The sequence below is a fragment of the Galleria mellonella genome, unplaced genomic scaffold (assembly GCF_026898425.1).
Source record: "Galleria mellonella isolate WM207_F2 unplaced genomic scaffold, CSIRO_AGI_GalMel_v1 utg90, whole genome shotgun sequence".
NCBI lineage: Eukaryota > Metazoa > Arthropoda > Insecta > Lepidoptera > Pyralidae > Galleria > Galleria mellonella.
The window spans coordinates 132,545-144,301 of NW_026442172.1; positions in this window are offsets into that span (position 1 = coordinate 132,545).

The following is an 11,757-nucleotide window of genomic DNA, read 5'->3' on the forward strand; positions in this document are numbered from 1 at the left end:
TGCATTGTAGAAAAAACAAACAGGAAAACGATCCTATTAATATTATAAAGAATTGTACAGGTAGTAAATGCGAAAAAAGACCATGCGAAACCTTAGATGATATGCATCATATATTGTTAAAAAGTACTGTAAACTTTGAGGAAAGTTAGAAATTAGTTACAGAATAAAAAGAAAACCAAAAATATGAGAGTAATTTCTAATATATCAAAATAAATAAGGTTAATAAAATATGATATTGAGTGTCAAACATCTTTACAAAGTTTCGCATTTCTACTTGTAATATTAGAAAATAAAATTCACAAATCAAGGAATTCTTGTGTAAAATAAAATTCTATTTTAAAACATTCTCTGTGCGGCTCAGCATAATACTACCTGCTTCAGTACACTATTAGTTCACCTGTAATCCGGATAACCCTGTGTAGACATACGGAAAAATCAAAAGAGTATTATTGTATCTAGAAAATATAAAGAGGGATTTAGTGTCATGCAACGAATCTTATTCTTTTCATACTCCTTCATTTTTTTACTGTAAATATGTGACGTCTATGATGCTAAGAAATTTGTCTTAGAAAATCTTTATCATTACGAATGAATTGTGAACAATTTTAGACTTTTTTCTTGCGTTTTCCTTTTATTCTAAAACACCTACTTGTTCTATTTTCCATATCTGATGTGCTGTTTATTCTTTCGATTTAATTTTTTTTTAGACTAAATGCTTTTATTTAATACTAACGGCCCGTCACGGCGTCGCACGATTGGACATTTTTAAATTTTAAAAAGTGGCTATTAAGGCTGCACACGCGACGAAAGCTTAAAAATGGAGTAATTTCTCCCGTTTTCCCAACATTTCCCTTCACTACTTTGCTTCTATTGATCGTAGCGTGATAAAAAGTATACTATAATCTGCCTAGGAGTATGGAGAATAATCGTACCAAGTTTCGTTAAAATCCGTGGAGTAGTTTTTGTTTCTATAACGAACATACAGACAGACAGGCAAAAATTTTACTGATTGCATTTTTGGCATCAGTATCGATCGCTAATCACCCCCTAATAGTTATTTTGGAAATATATTTCATGTACAGAATTGACCTCTCTACAGATTTATTATAAGTATAGATTTTTTAGCAATATGGGTATTGGTATATCATAACATATCGGGAGAGAGATACATAGATAGACCCTAGTTCATTTATCGTGATAAAAACAGTCTGTATCCTTCTCTATCTCGAAAACTACGTATATACCAAATACTATATGTGTCTAATGACGATTTGTTGAACAATTTCATATTATTAATAATAATATGATAATAATAATATAAAACAAACTTCTAACTCTATAATACTTTTCAGTACTCAAGTTTGTCACGTATCTAACGGTTAATTAAAATTCAGTATCACAGCTCTAAGTGCAGAATAGGGTACTAGGTAACACGTGTTTTATGAAAGCGGACTGTTTACCAGCGAACATTTAGCAGGGTTGAATGGATCTCGTATGCATCACTTAGGCATTCATTGCCATCCCACCCCCTAGGCTCCTGAGACGGGGTGACTAACCTCCATCAATTTGAAGCTGAACATTGCTATCTACGTTTATTTTCTGAATAGCTCTGCCGGCAGTAATTTATTGGAATATTGAACTATGCAAGGTATTAAAAAAACAAATATAAACAGTTGTTATTGTTATGTTTTTCTCATCTGTTTTCATTGTTTTTCTCGAAATAAATTCAAATACGTTTTGCTTGTTTTTAATTAAATAATTTCGAAAAAAAAAACATTTAATGATTAGTACTTACAAATTTACTTAATATGTCGAGTATAAAATAGCACAGATTATACCTAGAATGTAAATGTGTACTATCTACTACCTGATATTTGATATAAAAGGTTTGTGAAACACCAAAATGCGAATATATTGATAAGATTTGTGACAGTTAACTCTATTTATCCACGCGAAGGCGAGATAATCTTTATTTAATGGGTGATGATGGAATGGTACCCCGCCTGCGCCTTCGGTATACACTGGTGATGCACCAGTGGGTGATGACAGGTGAGGATAAAAAAACAGGTCAGTTAGCCCATCGTGATGAATACACTTGCAATTCAACACGATGGTTTCCAGGGGGTACCACGTGGAGTTCAATCTGGTTGGATATATTGCTAGCAATGGGGCCCTTAGTCTCCATTATTAACAATCCCTCCTCCCCGAGCCGAGATAGGTTAGCTAGTATACTTGTATAGGTACCTAATACTTTAATACATCATATATGTTATATATTAGTTAATCTTATAAAACATTAACAAGGTGGGTTGCGCTCTTGCTAGTCTAGTTTCTGGTAAACGAGTTCCATTAGCGCTAATTAGAATTTCTCAAAGCATGCGCTGTCGTCCTGCCACACCATGCCTACCTGAATTCGAGTTCACACCGCATAATATTAATTATACCCATCTGTATGGAATATTATTAAATTCACGTATCAGGTCGTAACCAGCCTCTGACATTTACCTACTCTTATTAGTCTGTAGTGTGCGTGAAAGGAATTTATTTTTCACCTAGTGACATTCACTATGTAACATTTTTCTTCCATTTCTCAACGTTAAACTCTGATGTGACTGGTGCAAAAGAAACGGTGGAGCTGATTCTTTGTATATATTATTATATTTGAAAGATATTGCTTGTTCTGGGATAATAATAAAATGCATGATAAGTAGGTATATGTCGTTTTTGCCATTAAACATTGCATTTTTATTTATTGAATGTTTAGTATAAAAAAGTGTAAACGTAAATACCGTAGAGTTGTAGAAAAAGTATGAATGTAAAATAAGTTAAACTGATTAATCTGTATATATAAATTCTAAAGTATAAGCTACAAATTGTTAGTTTTGTATAGGCGCTTGTTAGTTATATATATTAGTACTTTTTAATAAAGCATTTCCAAAATTCTCCTGGAATAACAAGTTCTGTGTTCAGAATATGGGATTGTTTTATATTCTTTGTATTTAATCGAATACTGACAGATCACAAAGTGTCCGTAGATTCTTCCAAATTAAGTTTTCGCAAAACAGGATTCATCCTGTGATGTAGACAACTAGGCGTCCTTAAAATCCCCCTGTAACGGGAAATAATAGGTTGCCTGCTGCCTAAGTCATCCATTATAGTTATGTAAATAGTAGCAGATGTTTCAATACTATTTTAATTGTGATTATAATTATTATTATCGCCGAAATCTTATTCAATTATTGTAAAAAAATATTATAACGTACCGCCTGATTAAAGTTACATAGCAAACAAACGCAGTACATCGACAATTTTGAAGTCGTATTTCAACAGGCAGTAAAAAAATTATAAAAACGCGAATTGCTTTCTTTTTCTTTCGTTTCTTTTTCTTTTATAACCATTACCATTATTGTACGGGTGACTTCAATAATAAATTATGACTATAAAATTTGAAAAGATGACCTTTCATGCGTTAGCTTATCACTGCGTTTGGATCCTACACCGGTAAACATAGTAACAATATTTAAATAACGATGTTGTTATTAAATAATTTAAGACTTTGTTCTTTAAAAAAATTTATGCAGCTATTTCAATTGTAATAATAAGAATCTTTTATTTATAAATATGACAAAAAGAAATTCTTAATATTTTTCGTGCTTTTTATACAGAAGTGTTTTCAAAAGCAATTCTACTGTTAAGTATTATGATAGTAAGAATGTCTTGATAATTAAAATATGCGCAAGTTATTTTTATTAAAGCAAAGTTCATATTGAAGGACCTTTCGTTCTCCCGCCCTCATCAGTGCGACAACCATGAAAGTGGGCCCCGTCATGCTTCCGGAGGCTGCCACCCGTTTCCTCTCAAGAACATTCTTGAAATAGCAACGTGACCGATTTATATTAACTTCAATATTAATAATTACGGTGAATATTTAGATACTATTTTAATGTACGATTAAAACTATATTTCTGTGAATGGTGTCCCTAATTTATAAAATTTATTTTTCTGTAAACCTTTAGAGCCACAAAAGTTTAATATAAAATTATATTTTATGAAATTATGTTTACGCGAAATCTATCGAATACAATATCGTCGGCGAATTTATATCAAACCAATACGGAGGCAATTTGTTACGAGAAAATGGAATGTGAAATGTTATTGCATACTCTGAACCTGAACGCTCTTGTGATTGTTTCTGTTTGCAGTGTGCACGCTATTTCGGCTAAGTTAATAACGTTCGTACAACTCTTCTTACATTACGATAAGATTATTTTGAGCACGTCCTTGTACTTCCAAAAAGGATGAATTGTTGGCCCATCAATAACCGCGACGGACTTACCACGCATACAAATTTTGATGAAAACGAGAGGAGAATAGATACTATTCATATGAAAGTTCTGTGATTGTCTGACAGTATGACGTGAAATATGATATCTACTGTACTGTTGTAACTAACGTATAAGCTTCATAATCAGGCAGTCTGCATGCAACAGTGACGAATAGGCATGAAACAATTGACGCTACATCTATTTACATACGTATAGAAATGTTCGACGTGGGTTCATTTTTATTAACGTCTCATGCTAGCTTATGTTTGAATATTATTTACAAAAAATACTATCGATGTGCTCGTATTTTTAGGTCATAACTACTTTCCCAAAAATTTGTACTTATTTTTAATGTTGTATACATAATAAAAAGAATTTAGTAATAATAATAGAAAAGTCCTCGATATTAAATTTCTCGTTTATTTTTTAAACTTTCTCGTTTCCATCATGTAAATGCACTCATGCAGAGAAATGAAAGTAATAATGCACACTCGTCAGAAATGTAAAATACTTAGTGTATTATTACCTATTGTATGAATATATCTATTGAGCAAATACGAGTAGGTACTAATTAAGTATTATCAAATTTACATATTTATAAGCTTGTCTATCAGTATTCGATAAATTCTTCTAACTTTCTTGTATATTTTATATTATTTCTTAGTTTAAAAAGGGCGCAATAAGAGTTGGTAATGCGCGTGTCATGTCCTAGGCGTTCAAAGTCTTTTCATTATTAGGCTTGGACCAAAAACCATCAGTCAAAAAGTACAAGTTTTAAAAACAGTACTAATAAAATTATTATTTATGTATTTATACTACGTTTTAAAATAATTACAATATTCATTAAAATAAATTAAGGTTAAAACATACAATATAGCTATTTATATAAAAAAACAATAAGTATTAGCGTTTACTATTTTTTTTTTATCATCAATCGGTTTGTTTTCTTGTTTGTCACCAAATTAGAATAAAAAAACATTTATTTAAGTTTTTATGTTTTGTTTATACTAATTTTCGTTTATACTTTATATACCACTTTATTTTTTATAAGACAGAAATCAGATTGTCAAGATACCTTGAACCAGAATTAATATATAAATTTACATATATATCCGAACATGCGTATTTTCTAAATACTTTGGACTCTTTTAAATGTGAAGCATTTTGCTAATAACAATCTATAGTTTAGTGGCCTGGCGAGTAGGGGTTCCTAAATTCCTAAATTACAGAAAACCTAATAGCCTAAACTGTGGTTGCGCGTAGTGATGGTTCCGGTTCATCCGTCATACTTGTAAACAGATGTTACTGTATTACACTACATTAGATATAGTCTATGTTTAAAGTTGAATCCGTATTATTTATAGTCGTTCATTCAAGTGTTCAACTTTTGCAACTTAAGCTTCTTTTAAATGTAGGAGATTAAAATAAGTAAAAGGTAAAAAAATTGTTGTTTAATAATTTTCAAAAATCTTGGTGTATTAAGATACCAGAACGCGCCCTCATTTACAAGGTATAATGAATGGTATTTCTCAAATTTTTATTGTCAAAAAATGTAGGAAATAACATTGTTATTAGCCAAAGTATTCGGTTTGGGAATAATTTCTTTATTGAATTTTTGTTAAGGGATAACAATGGATCGGATACATTGTTGAATATCTATATATTAAATGGGTATTTTTATATGTACAATTATGTATTTTAGTTCTTCCAATATTGAATAGTTATATTTTTTGATCGATGTAACACCGTATAGGTATGTATGTAACACATGAGATCTATACCATTAGCAGATCAAACAATCGACCCACTTGATAGAAAGTACTATAGTCCATAAATATGAACAGTACAATAGACATTTTAGAATACACTGCGACGTAGTATATAGTACTTACGCACTGCCTTTCTTGAGGACCTGAGGATGTTATATCTCCGCCTACTGTAACCTATTCTACCTTTCGAATCAAAACACAATTAGCACAACAGCTCGGTAGTAAAAGCCAATTATTATTTTATGACTTTTACTTGATAACTAAATTTATTTTCGGACGCAAATCTTTTTTTTTTTTTAAAGCGAGGACCCGTTTACTAGCTTTTTAAGTACAAATCAATTTATTTCATCTTGTGTACACAATTGGAAATCGGTTTTGATGCCGAAGTAACGTAAAATCAATAAGGTTAATAATGTAGCTGTATCTCGTAATAGTCAACGACGCAGCTCGGTTGTTCACTGGCTCGCTCAGCGAATTCTCTGTGCAAAGAGTAATTTAAAATTCAGGGCATTCAGTTGCGAGTCCCGACGAACGAACGACTCATAATTACCATGTTGTTGTATTTATATATTGTACACTTAGCCTGTGTTGTAACAGAACCGTGCATTTGTCTTAACGTTCCTTTCAGCCTTTAATGAATGAAACTCATTCTATTTACTTCTAAAATCGATCACCGATCTTTGTTATAGTATTATATAGTAGTAAATGCATTATTTATTATTGTTAAAAGTAAATTGTAAAATAAAATTTTGAACTCTATTTGAACATTAATTCTACTTGAGTTCGTGATTATATGAGTATTTTTTGAAATTTTTAAATGTGTTTGAAAATTTTTATGCTATAGGATTTTGTTCCACAAAAAAAAAACCGATTACAATCTTAGCACAAAACCATTTATTGCTTCAGATAAAAAAATATTTTTTCGTATTGATATATAAATGACGAAGTTAGGAGCAAATAAACATAAAAAAAAACGCAACCGAATTAAAGATCCCTTTTTGAAGTCTTTTAATAAAAGAGCTTGTGTAAAGGATTAATTCGAAAACCCGTAGGCCAGAAATGTAGAATGTATCTGTACTTATTTTATGATATATCCAGTTATGTTACTAAGAATTTATAAAAATAAAATCTTTCACTAGTAGTTATATAGCAAAGAAAATAAATAATTCCTTATGATGTTAAGCAATAATAGGAGGAATCTAACCTACATTTCCAATAACGTGTTATGCTTTTCCTCTTTCAACAGGCAATAATTAAATAGAACAGTATATTATTATCAACGTTAACAAGTTATATTTATAGCTACTGCCGCCCAAGAGTCCATTTGCCGCCCACTGGGCTGTTAGGGTGTCGACCCGCAATGCGCCCAATGCGCGTGAAAAGCTATATGTTGAAAAAATTGCGTAGTATTATTACAATGATGAAATTTTACACCAGACTGATTGCAAAATATCTATACACAAGTGTGTTTAATTATTTATTTTATTATCTAGAACCAACAGTAACAGCAATTTCTTTAAAAATTATGTATGAATATTTTGGGAGCCTGTCCCACTCTGTGACCGTTGCCAGCCACTTATATTGCGATGTGACAAATTTCACCAGTTAGCTACAATCTTCCGTTGCTATCGGGTTTTATTGTGCGACGAAATGTAGTATATTCAACGATCCTTTGTGTTTGTGTGGAAGTTTATTAATAGGTAATAGTTTGTATTTAATATATTATTCTTATCTTAAAATAGATATATAAATACATTGTAGACAAATCGATCGTAAAAAGGAACGGATATAAAAGGAGTATTATAAAAGTTGTGTCGTCTAGGAAGCTCAGTCTCCACGGATGCAGTCAGTCTCTGTCAACTTCAGGCTGAACTTGTTATTGTGTTTGATATATTTTTTCCTCGTAATGCAACTACATTAGTTGCTAGAGTACCCACTCGGCTCCGTTATTAAAAGTTTCTTTTAGAGATGAAATTTAATTTTTTTTTTAATTTTTTAGCAGGTATTTAGTATATTATTGAATTGTATTTAAATGTAAATTTATAATGACTTCAGCGCCTGTTTTATTGCTTCTTTTCAAATATTACTGTTACTTGATTATTGAAAGGTATAAAGCGCAGTTACTGAAAAACATGATTTATTTGAGGTAGATTGTGGGAAATTGAGAATGGTTATGTCACACACGTGGAGGGTCACCGCGTGTGATTTTATTTTTGTTATATTATTTATTTGAATAAAAAATATAGGTGACAGATCACAAATAATTATTGCTCAAGAAACATGGTTTAGTTTGTTTTATTAACACATTGTCATGTTCTAATGGAATATACCTATCTTCTTGTGAGGGGGTGAGCAGGGATTGTAATGATAGCAAGGCCGTAGCTAGATCCAACTTTAAGACAGGGTAAAAGAACTTTTTGATTGGGTAGAAGCCACAAATAAATTACTTTGAAAAAGCGAATCTAATTTTCTTGGGGCCTTTCATTTTAAGGTAGGGCATTGGGCCTTTTAAGGTAGAGCATTGCCCCTCAATGCTCCCTAGCTACGACAATGAATGATAGATACCCCTAAATATGAAGGGCATAGCCTACTGTTACTTAAAACGAAGCGGTGATGTAAGTTGCAACCGTCACCTGTTAATAAGTACATAATAAAGAAGGCATGTCGTTCCTTGTTGTTGTTATTATTATATCGAAACACGAAAGTTTATTTATTATAATTGTTTAATCTACAAAGATATTGTCATTGTTGTTTAAAAAAAACTTCAAATTAAGTAATTATTCTAATAATTAATTAAATCTTCATATCATCATCATCATCAGTAAAAACCCGAGATACCTATTGACTTCAAGTGATTCTTGAAAAAAATTATTCTTCCTAAAAGTCTTGGGCGTTATTTGCATATATCAAATGATTTTGAAAGTTATTTAGATTTGCGTTTACTAATAGGGCGATACCAAAATACCCTGGCGATTGAAGAATTCCAGCATGTCTCGGTATCTACGCCGTGGGAAATTTTATCAGATAGAAATATCGCCCCTTAACTCATACATAGTCATCTTCCATTTCAGTGGATATTTCTAAAAACAGATACCAAATATAAAAGTCAGATTTTTTAAAACATTCTTCGTGTGTACGTGCCTGTCTAGTTTGTTTTTAAACTCCTAGGAGAGATGGAATGTTATGAATTTGAAGTATTTCAATGTGCCTGTGGTATATGATAGTTTCCGTACGCTGAATCCATTTCAGATTTTTTTGTTTGAAGCCAGATTAATTAGGATTGTTTCTAAGTTTTCTTTAAGATATGTTTGACGAATATTTGTTCAATTAATTATAGATAATAGAGGCAGGTTTTTTAAGTTAGTGGTAGGGTTGAATTATTGTGCTAATATCATAAATGTAAAAATTGATACAGATGTTGTAAATCTTGTTACACATAAATTATAGGCTATATCCAATAAAAAAACTAAAAAAAAATGTGTCTAGTATGTAACATCATAAGATACTTTTTGTCTTTAACGTGAGGAATATCGCTGGTTATTATCGCTTAAGTATAGCCAGCTTTTAATATTATTTTGAAATTTTTTACTTACGTAAGTAAAAATTATCTGTAAGCTGTATTTCGCCATATCCCATAGTCTATACACATGTATAGATTATGTAGTCGGTACCGCATATCTGTATTTTATAATCTAAGCTGTGTCTATATCACAAACACCTTATTATATTTTTTATTTTCTTATTATTTTTTGTTTCTGTCACGGAAATTGAATTCACTGATCTACGTCAAAATTAGGATATTACATAAAAGTTATATTATTATGATTTTCACATACATCATTGTATTTAAATACAAATTTTTACTCTAAGCTACTATATATACATAAGATACCTTCTTCATATCTGTGAGAGAAAATTATTATTATAATGTAAGAAAGTTAGAACATTGGACTAGGTCAATTTATCTAAATGGAAATATTGAGAACTTGGTTGGTACCATTGGACGATGTTCAATTTGCGGATATAATCGATGATTTAATCAACGAATCTATTGGGCTTTTGTGGATCGCTATTCAATGGTTTGCGTGGTTTGCAATATTATATTGAGATTGTTTTTATTCGGTTTATAGTTGTACAAAGTTTTTGTTCAATTATTATTATAAAATATGTTTTTTTAGTTATGTAGATAAAATATCTTTTATTTGTCTATGCTAAAAAGAATCATGTGCCAGCAACCACAATCCTCACCAAGATCCTACAAGACAACTCTTATATCTTATATTAAATAAGGTGAATAAAGTTACTGTAGAAAATATCTACATAAAATTATTTACATTTTATTTGTTAATATCCGTAACCATAATTGCCTTACCGATGTTTTTTTTTTTTTCTTGTGATATAATAAAATTTTACAAATGGCAATATCACATAGCATAATGTAAAAGTTGCATATAACATTTCGTTAAATGTAAATTCTTAGATTGTCTCTACAATTAAGCAAGTTTTGATATTTTTTCAGGAGTAATATGTGAATGTGTTATTAGCATTAATTATTATCGAGAACTAGCATCAATTATACGGCACCTATCGTTTGCCAGATTTCTTCGACGAAGCAAGCATTTTAATTATGTATTGCACAGTCATCGCGAAATGTAATTAGCCTCATTGTATCACGGAGCGCGTGCGGATTCGATTATCATCTCATCACACTTATGTAGGTACTACTGTGAGTGTGTGGATCAATATATGTTAATATACCAAACTTACCTTAATATAATTCATTATCTTGAATCCATTATTACTTCTCTATATAGATATTAATTTCTAATTTAGAAATTACATACATATACTTTCATAGCTTCCGTAGGAGAAAATTAAGTAAATATTATTATTCCTTATTAGTTTTCTCTTTAATCTATATTTAAGGTTTATGATAATGTTTATTGTACAAGCGCATATCTCGTAAACAACCAAATCACATGTATATTATAGAAAACTATTTTTAGGATTTGTAACATGTGTGCGATCTCGCTGTTGTACATTAAAATCGCGCTTTTGTAGGATATTCTCTACTGAACAGCTGTCGTTCTATTTCCGATACGAGGGGAGTTTCTTTAACGAGTTTCAGTAAAATGTCATTCACAATCACAATATACACAACACCTAATAAACATTCGCAGTGTGTTCACACGATGCCGTTGTCAACATCATACTTTTTGCTACGAACAGGCAGTTCAAATTCAATATGAATATATATTTTGATTATTACTTCAGATAAAGGAGACCTACTATGAATTGCTTAAAAACACGCAATGGTCGTCATGAGCTTGATGGTGTTGAACCCAGTGCCCCACCATATTATCCGCCACAACCACCGTACAATCCAGATTGTATCTATGAACATGCTCACGACGAATCATCACACCTTGACTCTTTATATACATGGGGTTTGTGTGACACTGAACTGTCTGTTGGAAATGCATATGATGGCGATGATTCCGAATATTATTACGATTGCGATGGGTGGGAGCGTCGCTCCTTGTACGAAGGCGTCAACTGGATGCCGCCACTGTCAGTACCGGTGAGTGCGCGCTAACTTGTGTGCATATTGTACAGCACGATACCGAACTGTGCTTAGGCATTACTCGTTGTGTGTACAGTGT